We start from the raw sequence: 17,570 nt of genomic DNA, 5'->3' as shown, positions 1-17,570 counted from the left end.
ACTAGTGCCCACTAGTGGTTGTAGTCTTACGAGAATCATCCCCTCTTACGCTTCCTATTTTCTTGTACGCAAAAATCGTCATATTGCGTCATTGAAAACAGGAAGTGTTGGAGATCGATACGGATCTCTCCAGTCTCTCCAGAAAATAAGGGAATGATGCTAGACCATTCAAAAATATGCGGGGGGTTCTAAAAATACAAAGCTTATGTGAAATGGGTGAAGTTGCCCTTTAAGTACCGGTTCGAGAACCGCTTTAGCACCGGAACCGTTTGAAAAGTACAGAGTAGGCACCGGTATCGGATAAAACCCAAACGATACCCAACCCTAGTTAAGACATACTCATCAGCCAGTATGGCAGCCTGAGCAGCAGTTTCAACCTTATGCTCACACATAAAAGTAGCAAGACGTTCCGGAAGGATGTATTTAAACTGCTCAAGGACAATCAAATCACTTAATTTTTCATATGAATCCACTTTTATGGAAGAGCACCAGCGGTTAAAAAACTCAACCAACTCTCTCGCCACCTCTGAATACGTCTGTCGCTCTGTTTTTTTCCTATTGCGAAACCGCCAACTCTGGCGCTTGTTCATACGCTCTTAAAACCGCCTCCTTAACACTGTGATATATTTTCCGCTCAGTCACCGACAAAGCTACATATGTGTCTTAAGCTCGGCCAGAAAAAACGGTTTGGAGCAAAAGGGTACGTTCAGAATCGCTCCAACTGCGCTCATCAGCAAGGCCTTCAAAAAGAGAAAAGAAAATATCAGGATCCCGGTCATTGAATTTTGGTAAACCTAAATCATATGGGAGAGGTTTCCCTCTGCGCCCATCCCACCTGACGACCCAGTACCACCATCCTGTATTTTCCCGTCAGCTATTAATCTCAGTCGCTCTCTCTTTAGTGCGTCTTCCCTCTCTACCTGCCTTTCCTGTTGCCTAAGTTTTTCTATTTCAACTTCAAAACGCTTCTCCTCAAACGCAAGCTCTCTTTCACGCATTCTATCATGTTCTGCGGCCTCCCAGCGTCGTTGTTAATTTTGAAGCTTTAAAAGCTCCATCTGCTGCTCAAACGTCAACGGATTATTATCTAATAGTTGACTGTCTGACCCAACGCGCTCGGGAGTAGAGTAGTCTGTCAGAATAGGCTTGGCAGGGTTAACCAAAGTAATGAACAATTCTCTCAGTTTCTCTTTCACCTTGTTTTTTAACTGTTCCTTTTTCCAGTCCTCGTTCAAAGTGATAATGCTCAGCCACCTCTCGTAATTGTTCTTTAGTTAATCCCTCCAAAAAAACTTCAGAGGGATTTGCAAAGAATTCATCCATCGATTCTGTTTTACTCATTTTCTCCCTACGTCGAAAACTTGAATGGCTTCCAATGCCTAATTATTTGGCGTCATACATGATAATTCAGACCAGCACTCAATTGGAAGCACAGGTGCACCACCACCCCAAAAACAACCCGCAACCAAAGAGCAGCCCCGCATCTACCTGAAACCCACTTGCCCTAACTATTTCTAAGTCTAGTCTTCTGTGTGCCCACATGCAATTGAGTTGCCGAAGCAACCCCAGCGCGTTCGACACACGAAAAACAACAAACAAAATAAAAAGGCAAAGAAACAAACAGCGTTAAGCGCCCTTCAGCTACACGATAGCTCGGTAGGTCTAACCTACCGAGCTAGGCTATAATAGGTAACTGGGTGGGGGGTAACTGGGTGGGGGATGGTAGGTCTAACTACCTACCATCCCCCACCCAGTTACCTAGTACACCTGTTCCCCCCAATCAAGCGCTGCCTGCACAGCAAGGTTGCGTTGCAGCCACAACACCTGCAACGCTGCAAGAACCCAAATGGCCTCCCTCCTCCACGGCAAACCAACATACAAAATCTCGGCCAAATCAAATCACAATCAACCCAACCAACCAACCAAACCATGCGTGGGTCTCCCCAATTCTGATAACTAAACTGCACAGGTACTTTACACCATGCCAGCAAGAATCTTTAATTTTAATTTAGCACTACAAAAACCACACTATGCTCCCCAATAGCCAATAGTGGGAATCAAAAATGTAACTTCTACATACCAATTTCCAGGTTCCAAAAGCACGGACGAGCCCCCATATGTAACATGCTTGGCTCTGGCAAGAACATAAACTGGGGAGGCCACACTCAGGGTAAAGGAATAACAATGGTTTATTAAATAAGATTGAACAGAAACTAAGGGAAAGTTAATGGGATGTGGTGTAAGTCAGTAATATGTGATGTAACCAAAAGTGTGGTGTGAGATCAGTCATGGAAACAACCAAACAAAAGCCTAAAGCCAGCAGAGGAGAGGAGAGCCCCTGGATGTTGGCACGGCAGGTCCTTTCTACCCTCCCCAATCAGCAGGGTCATTGCACACACCTGAGACCTGCAGACAAGAAAGGGAGGTGACAGAACAGGCAAGCAGCACAAATGGGCGGAGTCTTGAGAGACCCACCTGGGTCGTTACATTTGATTTCCTTAGATTTCCCATCTGAGCCTAGTTGGGTGGTCCAATCCTGGGGAGTGTGTGAGGAGGGTGTTGCGCTCTGTGGCCTCAAACTTTGTTTGGAGCAGCTACAGCCTTAGGGGAAAGAAGGGGAAGATGCCACTGCTTGGCACAGCAGTGGGCAGTACCATCAAACGTAAGTCTAAATATGTGCTGTGGGGGGACGTGCGACGTCTGGCCTGCAGGGGGAGTATGGGCAGGTTGGGAGAGCACCGGATTGGTTGGGGGGATTGGACCTGAGTGCGGGCAGGTGTCGGCACTCAGGCCAATCAGGGAGTGTTTGTATTTATGTGCCTGCTTTTGTCTTGTAGTGAGAGGGGGAATCCAGGAAGGATTGGGAGGAGAAAGGAGCCGATCGCCACCAGAGATCGCGCCAAGCAGAATTTGATTTACGTTCTGTCTAATTGCCTTTGATTTATACGTTCATGGAAAGCAATAAAAGAACTTCCTTGGGGAAAAAGCAAAACCTGTGTCCAGCGCTCCATTGACCCGTTACAGTGGAGCCCAACGTGGAGCGAGCGTACAGAAAATGGACCATTCCCCATTGGGAAACGTGCTCGGGCACCTAGCCCAGATGGCGGAGAGACAAGGACAGCTCCACCAGGCGCAGAACGAGGCGCTCACGGACCTGGCACAATCCTTGGCCGCCGATCGGGCCATGCTCCGGGAGCTCCTCGCCTCCGGCGGACGCGGCAAAGGACCCCGGGGGGCGGGACCCGCGACGAACATACACGTCCCGAAGATGGGGGAGGCGGACGACGCGGAAGCCTTCCTCGAGACCTTCCAGGGGGTGGCCGAGGTCTCATGGTGGCCCCGCCCGGAGTGGGCGCACCGTCTCCTGCCGCTCCTAACAGGAGAGGCGCAGCTTGCGGCCCACAGTCTGCCGGCTGGGGCCCAGCGGGACTACGACGCCATCACCAGGGCCATCCGAGACCGGCTGGGCCTCTACCCGGAGGAACATCGCCGGCGGTTTCGGGCGCTGGCCTTCCGGGAGGGCGACCGACCCTTCGCCTTCGCTCCGCAGCTGATGGACCAGACCAGGAGGTGGCTGGTCCCAGACCGGAACACGGCAGAGGACGTGGTGGAGCAAGTGGCCCTGGAGAGGTTCGTGGAGGGGCTGCCGGCTAGGACCTCCGCCTGGGTCCGATACCACCGACCCGAGGCTCTCTCCGCCGCGGTCGTCCTGGCGGAGAGCCACCTGCAACCACCACCAGCGGGCCAGCGACCACCGACACCGAGCCCACGTACCGGTGTGGCTGCCCCACAGCGGGAGAGACCAACCCCGGCGCCGAGGGCGAGATGGGGGGGCGTTCCAGAGCGGGCACATGAGTCGCCTCCCACCCCCACTCCACAGGCGGGCGCTCAAGCGGCAGGGGAGGGGTGCTGGCGGTGCGGGCGGCCTGGCCACTTCCGGCGGGAGTGCCCTATGATGGAGGTGGGTCAGGTCGTCCGCGTCACCGGTGCCCCGTCTCCTCCCCACGGTCCCGGCGAGGCGTACCGTATCCCGGTGAGGATACAACGGGGTACGCACCAGGCGCTGTTGGACTTGGGCTGCATGCAGACCATGATCCACCAGCGCCTGGTGCGGTCCGAGGCGTTGATAGAGGCATCGAGCGTTTCGGTGAAATGTATACACAGGGATGTTCACACGTATCCCTTGGTCCCTATCGAAATTCGTTACGGGGGGAAAACGCATAGAGTCAAGGCGGCGGTTAGTCCGAGCCTCACGCACCCCCTGATTCTAGGGTTAGATTGGGCTGGGTTTCCAGGGGCGGTTAGCGAGACTACGGGGGTGCGGACACGACAGATAGGGACATGTAGGTCATGCGCTGTGTTCTGCGCCGATGCAAGGGCGTCCGACGCTGATCAGGAATCGGGGGAGGAGGCGGGAGGTTCTCAACCCGAGGTCCGAGCGCCGAGCTTCCCACCGGTAGACGATTTCCCCCTCGAGCAGTCTCGGGATGCTACTTTACGCTCAGCCTTCGGCCAAGTGATTGCTATTGATGGTTCGAGGGTACAGCCAGACGCAGTGCTGACTTACCCACACTTTGTGGTCATTAGGGATAGGCTTTATCTGGTGGGTCGTGACACCGAGAGTGAGGAGATTTTTACCCAGTTGCTGGTACCCAGGAGCCGCCGGGAAATGATTTTCCAGGCGGCGCATTACAACCCAATGGCGGGCCATTTGGGGCACGAGAAAACACTAAACCGGATAATGGCTCGATTCTATTGGCCGGGGATTCGGGCAGAAGTGCGTAGGTGGTGCGCCTCCTGCCCCGAGTGCCAGCTGGTGAATCCCCCCGCCATTCCCAGGGCTCCCTTGCGGCCCCTTCCTCTGGTGGAGGCCCCATTCGACCGTGTGGGCATGGACATTATCGGGCCAATAGAACGTTCCTCACAAGGGTATCGATTTGTGTTGGTCCTGATCGACTACGCAACCCGATACCCGGAAGCAATTCCATTGCGCAACATCTCTGCGAAGAGTGTTGCGCAGGCGTTGTTTCATGTCATATCGCGGGTGGGAATCCCGAAAGAGATTCTCACTGACCAGGGCACCAATTTCATGTCACGCACGATGAAGGAACTTTACGGGTTGTTGAAGGTGAAGGCCATCCGCACGAGCGTCTATCACCCAGCCACTGACGGCTTGTGCGAGAGGTTTAACCGGACGTTAAAGTCCATGATCCGGAAGTTTGTACTGGAGGATGCTCGAAATTGGCATCAATGGCTAGACCCTCTGTTGTTTGCGGTGCGGGAAGTTCCTCAGGCTTCCACAGGGTTTTCCCCATTCGAGTTGCTCTATGGGCGCAGGCCCAAGGGCGTCCTGGACCTCATTAAAGAAACCTGGGAGGAGGGGTCCAGCGACAGTAAAAACGAAATCCAGTACGTCATGGACTTGCGTGCAAAGCTCCACTCACTCGGGGTAATGTCACGTGAGCATTTGCACCAAGCCCAGGAGAATCAGAAACGCCTGTACGACAGAGGGACTAGATTACGCGATCTTGCACCGGGGGATAAGGTCCTCGTTCTGTTGCCCCTGTTGCCCATCTCTTTGCCGCGTTGGTGGACGGTTTAGTCTGTTGAAGCAGATTAATCAATAAGGATGGATAACGACTATTGGCTATGAGGAATATCTGGATGTATTGAATAACGTCTCTAGGCCCTGCTGTTGTTTTTTGCCCCCCCCCCCCCCCCCCTGTTTTTTCCTCCTTTTTTCTCGTTCTCCTCCTCCAAGAGTGACAAAAGTTACCCCCTAGTCTCTCATCCGCCCTCGTGTGTTAGACAGGCCCCACTGAGTTATAGCATCACGGCCGCCATTTTTTGAGTTCTCTCACTCAGTCCCAAGCCACACCTCCCCCTCCGCCAAATTTGGGCCTTCCTTGAACCCTACCCTTCCCCAACTACACCGCCCCCTGTTGGACCACTCCAACCCTACCCTTCCCCAACTACACCGCCCCCTACTGGACCACTCCAACCCTACCCTTCCCCAACTACACCGCCCCCTACTGGACCACTCCAATCCTACCCTTTCCCAACTCCACCGCCCCCTGCTGGACCACTCCAACCCTACCCTTCCCCAACTACTCCGCCCCCTGCTGGACCACTCCAACCCTACCCTTCCCCAACTACACCGCCCCCTACTGGACCACTCCAACAGTACCCTTTCCCAACTCCACCGCCCCCTACTGGACCACTCCAACCCTACCCTTCCCCAACTACACCGCCCCCTACTGGACCACTCCAACCCTACCCTTTCCCAACTCCACCGCCCCCTGCTGGACAACTCCAACCCTACCCTTTCCCAACTCCACCGCCCCCTGCTGGACCACTCCAACCCTACCCTTTCCCAACTCCACCGCCCCCTGCTTGACAACTCCAACCCTACCCTTTCCCAACACCACCGCCCCCTGCTGGACCACTCCAACCCTACCCTTTCCCAACTCCACCGCCCCCTGCTGGACAACTCCAACCCTACCCTTCCCCAACTACACCGCCCCCTACTGGACAACTCCAACCCTACCCTTTCCCAATTCCACCGCCCCCTGCTGGACCACTCCAACCCTACCCTTCCCCAACTACACCGCCCCCTGCTGGACCACTCCAACCCTACCCTTCCCCAACTACACCGCCCCCTACTGGACCACTCCAACCCTACCCTTTCCCAACTCCACCGCCCCCTGCTGGACCACTCCAACCCTACCCTTCCCCAACTACTCCGCCCCCTGCTGGACCACTCCAACCCTACCCTTCCCCAACTACACCGCCCCCTACTGGACCACTCCAACAGTACCCTTTCCCAACTCCACCGCCCCCTACTGGACCACTCCAACCCTACCCTTTCCCAACTCCACCGCCCCCTACTGGACAACTCCAACCCTACCCTTCCCCAACTACACCGCCCCCTGCTGGACAACTCCAACCCTACCCTTTCCCAACTCCACCGCCCCCTGCTGGACAACAACAACCCTGCCCTTCCCCAACTACACCGCCCCCTACTGGACAGCATCAATACCAATCCAACCCCGACTCTTGATCACCCCCTGCTAGAAGAATTATCCCAGTTACTAAAAAAGCTAGAAGAGAAACCTCCCCGCACCCAGCCCTCAGTGCACGTGCGTCCACAACCCCGACCACCCCCATACCAGGCTGCTGTAAGAAGAAGCGGCGAACGCGCCCACCATGTCGGACGAACGACGAAGAGCCCCCGGAGAGGATTGGCAAGACGAACACCAGAGAAGCCAAGACAGAGAGCGATTCTCAGCCTCCCGGCCCACTGACAGCCACTCACCCCCACCCTCGCCGGAGAGGGCTCCCCTACCCATGGCATCCAAGCCAAAATTGTTCTGTCCCCTGGAATCGACAACACCAGTTCAGTCCCAGCCAAAAGCCCCCGCCTCATACACCCTACCTTCCCCATTAATGACCCCCTCCCAGTTCAGCCCTGACCCAGATCACTTAAGGGACCCCCGTACCAATAAGAGCGAGCCCCGCCGCCCCCGGCCAGGTATACAAGAGGCTTTTATGGCACCTCTATTGATCGATGCGGAGGGAAGGGCAGCATACACACCATGGAGCCACCGGGACATGGCCACCCTGGTCGCCCACTTGCCAACGCTCACGGCAGGAGCCTCGGCCTGGATCAGAAGATTTGAAACTGAGACGTCTGGCGATCTCCTGACCCTGGGAGACATACGAGCCATCATCGGCAGGGCACACGGTGCCAGACGAATCATTGAACTGGAGACACTGACCAAGACTGAGGCCCTACCTGACAACACCCCCTTCGACGCTTACCGAAACCTCTTCTGGGAGAGTCTCAGGGCGCTCTTCCCAGCCGACGCAGGCAGAGTGGGAATCTCCGGCCTGACCATCAAACCTGAAGAATCTATCTTTCAGTACATAGAAAGGGCCGAAGGATTGTGGACGGATAATAATGACTGTCCCCCACACAGTAGCAAACTGGCGACACAGACATTCCAGCGGGCAATAATACAGGGACTGCCACCCACGGTCCAGAGGAGACTGAAGACAGTGGTGGCACTGCACTCCAAGCCATGGACGGGATGGGTGGATCACCTTGATCACCACCACCGACTTGAGGAAGACAAACGACTTGAAAAGGATGATGATTACGAGGAATTGAAGAAGCAACTCGTGAAGATGCAGATCAAGGAGCAAGCCGAGAAATCCCAGCTGCACAAAAAGACCAAGGACGACAAGGGACCCATGAGTATGATGCCTGTAGCGGCCCCACTGCCGACACCCCCAACGCCCCCAGCCCCGACGCCTACCCCAGCACCAATGCCCCTACCATGCGCAATGTATCAGATACCGGCGTGTCAAGGGCCCCCGCCACCTGGATGGCTGCAGCCGGGATACCAACCCACCAATTACCCTGGGTACACAATGGCCGCCCCGGTGCCGGCGCCCGCACAACCCCTGTTACAATACCAGCAACCAAAATACCAAAACCAAGGACACAGAGGAGGAATAGGAGGAAGAGGAGGAAGAGGCAGAGGAGGGCCACAAACATCTCCATGGACATGTTTCCATTGCGGGCAAGAAGGACATTGGATCAGGAACTGCCCCCTTCAACGCCGTGATCAACACCAGATGGGCTCCCCACCACAGCCTCAGTATCCCCAACAGGCTGCACCCACACCGGGAGTACCCATGTACCCCGTACACCCATAGGGGTGCCCAAAGGACGAGCAGGCGAGGAAGGAACTAGGGCTCGGACAACCCACAGTGGAGGCGTATGTGGGTGGCCACCGATGCACGTTCCTAGTGGACTCGGGAGCATCCGTATCAACAATCGGATGTCTCGCGGGAAACCCACCTCCACTATCTCACCGCTCTTTGAAAACCATGGGGTTCTCTGGGATGCCCATGGAACAACGATTCACGACCCCCCTACCCTTCGATATCTTGGAACAGAAAGGATCCCACTCTTTCCTCTATGCTCCAGCATGCCCTATCAACCTCTTGGGAAGGGACCTGATAGGCTCCTTGCAAATTACTCTGGCCTGCGATTTGGTGGGCATCACCCTATACCACCCTACCCGCCCAGCCCCGGATGGAGCACACATGTTCTTATTGATAGACGACCCAAGACCAGAGACTCACGAAGACACCACCATCTACTGGCAGGAACTGACGAAAGCGGCACAGACGATCCCGGGAATAATGGGGACGTATGAAGATTGGAAGATGTGGATCCAGGTGATGGGAGAGTACAATGAGCTCATAGACCCACTACACTTTACACTCCACGTCACCCACGAACAGGATCTGCCCTATGACGAACCATGGTACAACGAGAAGAACGGGAAACTGGAAGACCTAAGATGCGGAGATATATTCCTGGGACCCGAAGGTGTGGCGGCGGAAGTCCACCTCACCCCAGAACAGCTATCCTGGTTCCGGCTGGGACCAGAGAGCGTTCCCCATGTCTCCCTCCTGGCCAGCGTCGACCACCAATCAAAACAGCTCGGACCAATGGTAAAAAGGGCTCAGGCAGTCTGCCAGTGGTACCCCACGGACAACAAATACCTCTACAAGAGACAAATTCACCCTCAGACTTACACTCCCGGCACAATGGTCCGGAACCTGCATTATAGTGCGCTAACTTATGCCCGTCACGCTCTTTACCCGGGGTTCGCCCGGGCCCGACAACCAGACTACCTCTCGACACCGCCGCGACACCGCTCTGACCGACCACTTTGACCTAACCAAGAACACCCCCACGTACATGGATAGCATAGGCATTCCCCGGGGCGTTCCAAACCAGTTTAAGTTAGCAGACCAGATAGCCGCGGGTTTCAAGAACATACCCCTTATCTCTGCCATAATTCCAATCACCCCCAACAAAAACGTAGATCGCATTAATTACATTCACGACAACGTCCAGCGCCTATCCAACCTGACTCGCGACGCGGTAGAAGGGCTGGCCTCACAATTGGCCGCCACCTCTCTAATGGCGTATCAAAACCGTCTAGCCCTGGACATGTTGTTAGCCGAGAAAGGGGGGGTCTGTTCGATGTTTGGGGCTCAGTGCTGCACCTTCATTCCCAACAACACGGCCCCTGACGGGTCAGTGACAAGGGCCCTGGCCGGCCTTCGGGCTCTTTCCGTCCAGATGGCAGAGGACTCCGGGGTCGACAACCCCATGGAGAAATGGATGACCGACATGTTCGGCAAGTGGAAGGGCCTTCTCATGGCCGTCCTGTCATCCCTGGCTTGCTTTGTCGGGATTGTGGTCTGCTGCGGGTGTTGCTGCATCCCCTGCGCCCGCACCCTCTGCTCGCGCCTCATCACCACGGCCCTCGAAAAGGAGAAACAACAGGCCCCTCCCTACTCCGAAGCAGCCCCCCTCATGCCCCTGCTGGATTTCCCGGACCAGCTTCCCCTGGACGACCAGATAGCGCCTGCAAACTTTGACTGTGAGTATGGCCTCCCTCACCCTGCAACCTTTGACTTTGAGTACGAGCTCCCCTACACACTCCCAACCCCCGTCATCGACTGCGTCCCCGCCGAGCCGGACATCTACCCGTGAGTGCTAGTGGCCTCTCCAGGTGCACGGCCCCGGCGTCCTGTTTCCACCACCGTATGCTGAAACCCCACCACCACACCCCCCTCCCCCCCCCGCCTGTGACGTGCTAGTAACCTCTCCAGGTGGGCTGCCCCATTCCCGTCCCCGCCAACGGCACCACCCCCCTCCCCCCTGATGCACCCACGTCGCCCGGACCAGGGATCTGCGTTCCGGCACCAGGGGCTGCGGCCCGTTCCCTTAAGGCTTGAGGGCGCCCCTGGCTGTATTCGCTTCTGTACGCTTCACTGTTTTTAGCCGCTCCCATATCTATGCCCGCGTCTACGCAACCAACGCCGGGAACGCAAATGTTGTTGTTTATATCGCTGTCCCACTAGATGGAGCTCGGGGATACACACGGGCGAGATTCCAGGGGCCTTGATTGCCCGTTTATCAGATGAGGTCCTGAGTGCAGTTGAATAAAAGGGTCTAATGCTCAGGTGGCGCATTGCGTCTACCTGCCCGTGATGACGCTCAGGACTATTCCGTGGTTTCTTAGTTGTTCCCGTGCCCCGGGCCTACCCTGAATACCCCATGCGTGTGATTGCTTATTGTTACACGACCAGTTAACTCCTCCTCACATCCTTAGTGTGTGGTCATCTAGGGATGGGTTGAGGGGGATTGCCATTCGTTGTGTACCTCATATCTTTCTGATATTATTATTATTATTTAGGGACACGTTTCATGGTTGCATTTCTTTCCTGTGATTGTTATTGTGTAGTGTTTGTTGCATTTTTGTTTATATCATTATTGTTTACTGTTAGTTTTATTGTTGCATTTTGTTGGTTGTTGTTTTTTGGTATCGTTTGATATTTGTTTTTGTATTGTTGTATGCTTGTATGTTTTTTGTGTATTATCTGCTGCCAGTATTGTTGGTATTGTCTGCTCGCGATGTAAGGCCGGGGTGGATGCCACCCCCTAGGTGGGGTGTGTATGGCATACCCATGTCTGAAGCATGGGTAGCGTTTCTCCCACGTGGTTCCCCATAAACCCGGTCCAGCGAGTTGTTTTAGTCCCATGCCCATGGTTGTTTGTTTTTATGATCATTTTTCCTTCTTTCTGTTATTTCTAATGGTGTTATGATGGTAGTCCCGCGCTGGAGTCCTATCCCTCGTACCCCTAATGAGTAAAAGTCGTCTTGCGACGACTTGAGGGGGATATGTTGGGCAAAATAACCTGCTGAGTACATCACATGTACATTACAAATATAGCTAACTCCTACCCTAGCCTGATGAGCACATCACATGGCAGACACATTACAATATAGTCAACTCTTGCTCTAACCCAACGAACACATAACACAAACATGATAATATAGTCAGGTCAAGGCCGGAGCCGAAGGCCCCATTTCCCCATCCAGGCAAATGGTAGACACTCAGACAATGCACCAGTCATCCTCAAGAACGGGAGAGCCACATTAATTTATCACACAGGAGACATTTTGAGAGCTCTCCCCCGTTAGGAGGAACCAAGAGATACACCTGCCCATACCAGGGCCTGAGAGCAACATTAAATTATCACACAGGAGACACTTCGGGGGGGCGCTCCCCCGTTTTAATTGATCACACAGGAGACATTTTGAGAGCTCTCCCCCGTTAGGAGGAACACAAGAAGGTACACATGCATATTCCAGGGCCTGAGAGCCAAGGTCAAGCAAAAACACACAGAACCACACACACCTCAAACGCACACACCTCATCGAGAGGCGGATACAGCATAAGACTGTATCACTCAGGGACTCTTCATCTTCTTCTGAAGCAGACCTTCCACGGAGGCAAAGCTCTGGACGAACCATCAGCACTGATTAGGGACTTAGACATATTCGATCTCTCACGCTTTATGACTCTGTATAACCGTTGCCACTTTACTTAATAAATCCAAGGTCCTCGTGCCGACAGACTTTATTACCTCTCCGTCTCATTTCATCTGGTCCAGTAACTAGACAGACCGTTTTTCCCCTCACATGTTGCGCCTGTTTTTCTTTAGGTCCCAGGCCATGTTAATTTGTTATACTGTAGACTAGTTATTTCTTTTACATTTTACATTACACTCATTTTTTACTGTAAATATATTCTAAAACACTCAAAGGTTCTGCATTCAATTCACATATTCGTCAAAAGTGTTTAAAGTATATTTAAGGTATCAAAAACAACGTTTTATAGGCTTTTTTTTTGTTTGTTTTTAATCGGCCGATTAAATCGTAATTTTTCTCTGAATATAATCGGCATCGGCATCGGCACTCAAAAATCAATATCGGTCGGGCCCTACTAATTACAGAGGCGATCCTGAAATGGAAGCCGGGTCTGGAAGGGAAGGAGGTGGATCTTCTGATGGCAGAGGTATTGAAACATGCCCCCTCAGCCCACTCCAAAAGTTTGAAGGTGAGTTTAAATGAGAGAGGCATAGGCAATCGATATCCCTCAAGATCAATTATACGAACATGCTAACAATTATCATATTTTTTTACACCACCACAACATGCAGATCCATGTCCTACTCTTTAAGCTTGTTTGCAAGACGTGGTCTTTCTGCAACAAGCTACAACTTCTTGCAGCGAAAACATAATAGCGCCACCGTTTCCATGCCAACACTGCTCGTTTTAACTAGTAGTTAGCCAGTCAACCAATGAAGCTTATAGCCAAAAATGCATGTAATTATGTTTGGTATTGTGATTTTACTAGCAAACCAGTTATAGTCCACTCGGGATGGGGTCGTATATTTCAGAAAGCTATGCATCGTTGGAGAATATTTTTGTATATAAGCAACTTACATAGCTCCCGCAGAAGTTGCAGACTGCAGCTTGCTGAGCAGGTTTTCCAATGCACAAAAGCTGGTGACCACGTGAATAGGAGATGGCGGACACCTTATAGAGCAGCGATAACACGTTCGCTAACAAAACTACGTTGCAATACAATAGGCTTTATATTTGGTTTAATCACGGTTGAGTTTTTTTTGTGTAATTTTTTTGGCAGATGAACTTAACATTACATTAACTATTTTCGTTTGGTTCGCTTAACTAAATCCCAAACAGGTCTATCGACAACTACATGTTCTACAGCTAGTTGACGAAAACGTGTTCTGCCAATCTCTGCTTCCTGAATCCTATCAGATTTTGCTACCTAGTGGTTCTGCGCATGCGCATGATGACGCTACTTATCCCCGGTGTGGTATTGGTGTAAAACACACATACTGCAGGATTAATACATTGATCAACTATCCAAACGCAAAAAAGTTAAAATTAAAGAACTAGTAAATACATTTCCCACAGAAAAGTGCTAGGGCAAAGTGACGTCGAAATATTTTTTAATAAAGCCATGCACATAGTTTAAAATTTAAAGAGATGTTAAATGTCTTAAATCAAGTAAAGGGATTTGAACAGTCTGAATGGAGTAAACAATGTAAACATGCACACCATTTAAAAAATGTCAAATTGTTGGAAACAAATAAAGTGAAGAGTTGAACAAATAGCTCATGCGATCAAGTTTGAATACATTTAACAACCTAATTATTAACTATGTGGTATACAAGGAACCTCTCATCTATCTCTCACACACACAAACCTCAGAAGGTCTGTGTAAAGAACACACTAAAAGCAGCAGAAAATTGGTCTTCAATGCGATTACATTACACAACACACAAAATAAGTATGTAAAAGACCAATGGTGAACACAATAAACAACTGAATTCGACCTAATTGAATTAATAACTTTTACAATACTCCTACGCGCGCAGGGACACAGCAACAGGAAACGTGTGTTTGGTAGATGAGCTAAAGTAAAACAATCCGCAAAATAGTCATGCATAGCTTTCATAGCCACTTAAGGCTGCTATCTAGAACGTGCTCACGCTCGAGTCTAGCGTAACCTCGGAATAACATATTTAGTTTTGACTAAATGTACAATGACATTAACTGAATGTAAAATGAAAATGAATGCACTCACATGTTCTCTTTTATTTGTTCTTCACAGGGTCGGATGGAACGGCAGTTGGAAGAAGATCCCCAAAATTAAATTCAAAATGTTTTGAAATAAAAATATAATCAATTTATATTTGCAAGTGTACAGCTGTCTTGTCTTTTGAATAGGCTTGGGGTCAACATTAGCAACTGCCACCAGCCAAAACGTAGGTAAAATATTAATGTGGCTTGTAGATCTCAGACTAGATTTTGTGGGTTCTATAAAGGGCAAATGAGGACTGCACCATGCAGATCCGCCCTAACGTCCTTGCAACGTTATGGCAACCTGTTTGAAGAAGGTTGCATAAATATCGCCAGTTTGTATTTTGGTTGCCACGACGTTGCCAGGACGTGGCAGTTACGGACGAGCAACGTCGCCAAGATACGTTGCGGCAACGTGATCGCGTCTTTCACCCGCACGTCGCGGCAACGTTGAAACTTACGTTGCGGCAACGTATGTTTGGTCATAAAGTTACGTAACCGCGACGTCGCGGCGACGTAACTGCGTTTGTAAGGGCCCTTACATAGGCTGTGTCCCAATTCCTAGGACGCATCCTTCGAAGGCTGCATTCGAAGGATGCGTCGACGCCGATTGCGTCACAGCGACGCGCCAAGTGCTGTCCCAATTCCAAGGGTCCTTCAAATGCGGCCTACGAATGCAGCCTTCTTTTCCCGGATTTGAAGGATGCATCGGCTGTATCCTTCGCGGCCCAACGTATCCCAAGATCCTTCACGGCCCAACGTATCCCAAGATCCTTCACGGCCCAACGTATCCCTCCCAAGATTCATTGCGCACTCAATCAATGGAGATGGCGGAGAATGGCGATTTAAGTTTTGCATTTAAATGTAAGTATTTGGTTTCTAGTCACTCGAGTATTTAACGATACAAATGTTTAAAAAAACAAGGGCCCTTAAAACTTTTTTCATTTAAGTAATAGGCAATATAAGTTAGGTAACGTTACAGTTAGTGACGCTGTAACGTTAACTAAGAACACCCGTTAAGCCCTGTAGTTTCAAATTTAAGAGGTCAAAATGGTTATATTTACCGAAATTGTGGCGATTATATAGATAATTTGCTATTCTGTAACGTTAGATAAATGGACCAACGCGAACACAGGTTGTGGACCGTTTTCAGACCGTACCGTTACAGACGTTGGGATTGATTACACAGTTAACTTGGTTATTTTGCTATTTAAGCTGCTTTTGTTTGGTAGTGTAAAGCAAAACTAATTCTAACATTTGGTTTTGGTTTAGGGAGCCAGCAGCATACTGCTCGATTTATTCTATTGAGGGGGGAGAACGATGAGCGGTTCACCGGGGTGAAATAGCCTACTCAGCAAGTGTGGCTTGGGGGTAAGGAAACAATCGTTTATTTATATCGTTAGTTTATAAAAATTATTATAGGCCATTTATATATCTACATTTGACCATCTTGTAAAGGTTAGTTAAATTAGCCCTCATTAAACAGCAGGACAGATGCAACATCCCCAGAAATCTGTTCCAATTTGTTTTGATACTGCTGTTGCTGTTAACTGCCATGATTGATTTCCTCTGCCTTAGGATTGCAAGTATCCAGGGTCAGGAGAGGGGGTAGGTGGGAAACCCGGTGCTGCCACTTGGCCCTGGTTTGTCCCCATGGATGAGGTATTGGGACAGAGGCATTCCACCAACCCCCCTGTCCTAATTGCCTCCATCCCTGAGAACACACCAGGGCCAAGTACAGCAAGTACAGCAGTGGTGGATCAGGAGGTGGAGGACAAGGATCTGGAGGAGGAAAGACAGCGAGGGCCAAGGTCCAGAAAGAGGGACAGAGATGTTCCAGAGTCGCTCACTATCTTCCGAAAAGGACTCAAGACTCACCTGTTCAGAGTCCACCTCGACTGCATAGCCACCCTCCCCCTTCTGGCAACCATTGTACACTGTGTTGTATTGTATTGTATTATAGTACTTAACTGTGTAGCAACTGCAGTAGTTGCTATCATGGCTGTAACACGGGGAATTGATTAGCCTAGCGATTGTGGTACTTATACTTATACTTACTTATGGTATCACGCATAGACTACTGCAACGCCCTCCTCACCGGACTCCCCACCAAACTCATCAACAGACTGCAGATCATTCAGAACTCAGCCGCCCGGATCATCACCCGCACCAAATCATCTGACCACATCACCCCTGTCCTCATTCAACTTCACTGGCTCCCAGTACACTACCGTATCCAATACAAAACCCTACTCCTCACCTACAAAGCTCTCCACAACCTAGCCCCCAGTTATCTCTGTGACCTCCTCCAAGAATACACTCCCTCCCGCTCCCTCCGCTCAACCTCTGCTGGACTACTATGTATCCCCACATCACGACTCACTACAATGGGTGCCCGGTCATTCAGTTGTTCAGCACCCAGGCTCTGGAACTCCCTCCCCCCACACATAAAACAATCAGACACCATTACAACCTTCAAGTCACAACTCAAAACTCACCTGTTCAAACTAGCACACAACGTCTAACTGATCACTGTTTTGATTGTTTTTTTGTTTTTGTTTTATTTATTTCTTATTGCTTATGTTTATTTCTTTTTACACAATGTCTTGTTTTGTTTTTAAATAATGTATGATGACTATATGCTCTGTAAGGTGACCTTGGGTGTCTTGAAAGGCGCCTCTAAATTAAATGTATTATTATTATTATTACTTGCACTTGGTTCTATGAACATCCTTTCTGTACCGACAGCGATATATTGATGCACTTCTTATGACAAATGTACTTATTGTAAATCGCCTTGGATTAAAGATTAAAGCGTCTGCTAAATGCCCTAAATGTAAATGTAAAATGTAAATGTTCCAGTTAATAAAAGAGGACATGAGGCTACAAAGGGGGGAGGCAGAGGAGAGAAGAGCCCAGGGAAAGAATGGATAGGTTTTTCTCATTTTTGGAGCGTTTGGTGGACAAATAACTTATGTTCTGTTATATTTAAAAGATTGTTTATTATTATTTACATAT

General features: G+C 50.7%; 1 long non-coding RNA gene across 1 annotated transcript; it reads left to right on the top strand.

Moving 5' to 3' along the window:
- Positions 1 to 15,360: 15,360 nt before the first annotated feature.
- LOC115542171 (uncharacterized) lies at positions 15,361 to 16,186 on the top strand. Its single transcript, XR_003976480.1, has 3 exons — positions 15,361 to 15,416; positions 15,825 to 15,923; positions 16,131 to 16,186. It is a non-coding gene; the product is annotated as an uncharacterized LOC115542171 (long non-coding RNA).
- The last annotated feature ends 1,384 nt before the right edge of the window (positions 16,187 to 17,570 follow it).

The sequence above is a fragment of the Gadus morhua genome, chromosome 4 (assembly GCF_902167405.1).
Source record: "Gadus morhua chromosome 4, gadMor3.0, whole genome shotgun sequence".
Lineage (NCBI taxonomy): Eukaryota > Metazoa > Chordata > Actinopteri > Gadiformes > Gadidae > Gadus > Gadus morhua.
The sequence above is the reverse complement of the archived record's forward strand: the minus strand, read 5'-3'. Positions and strand labels throughout refer to the sequence as shown.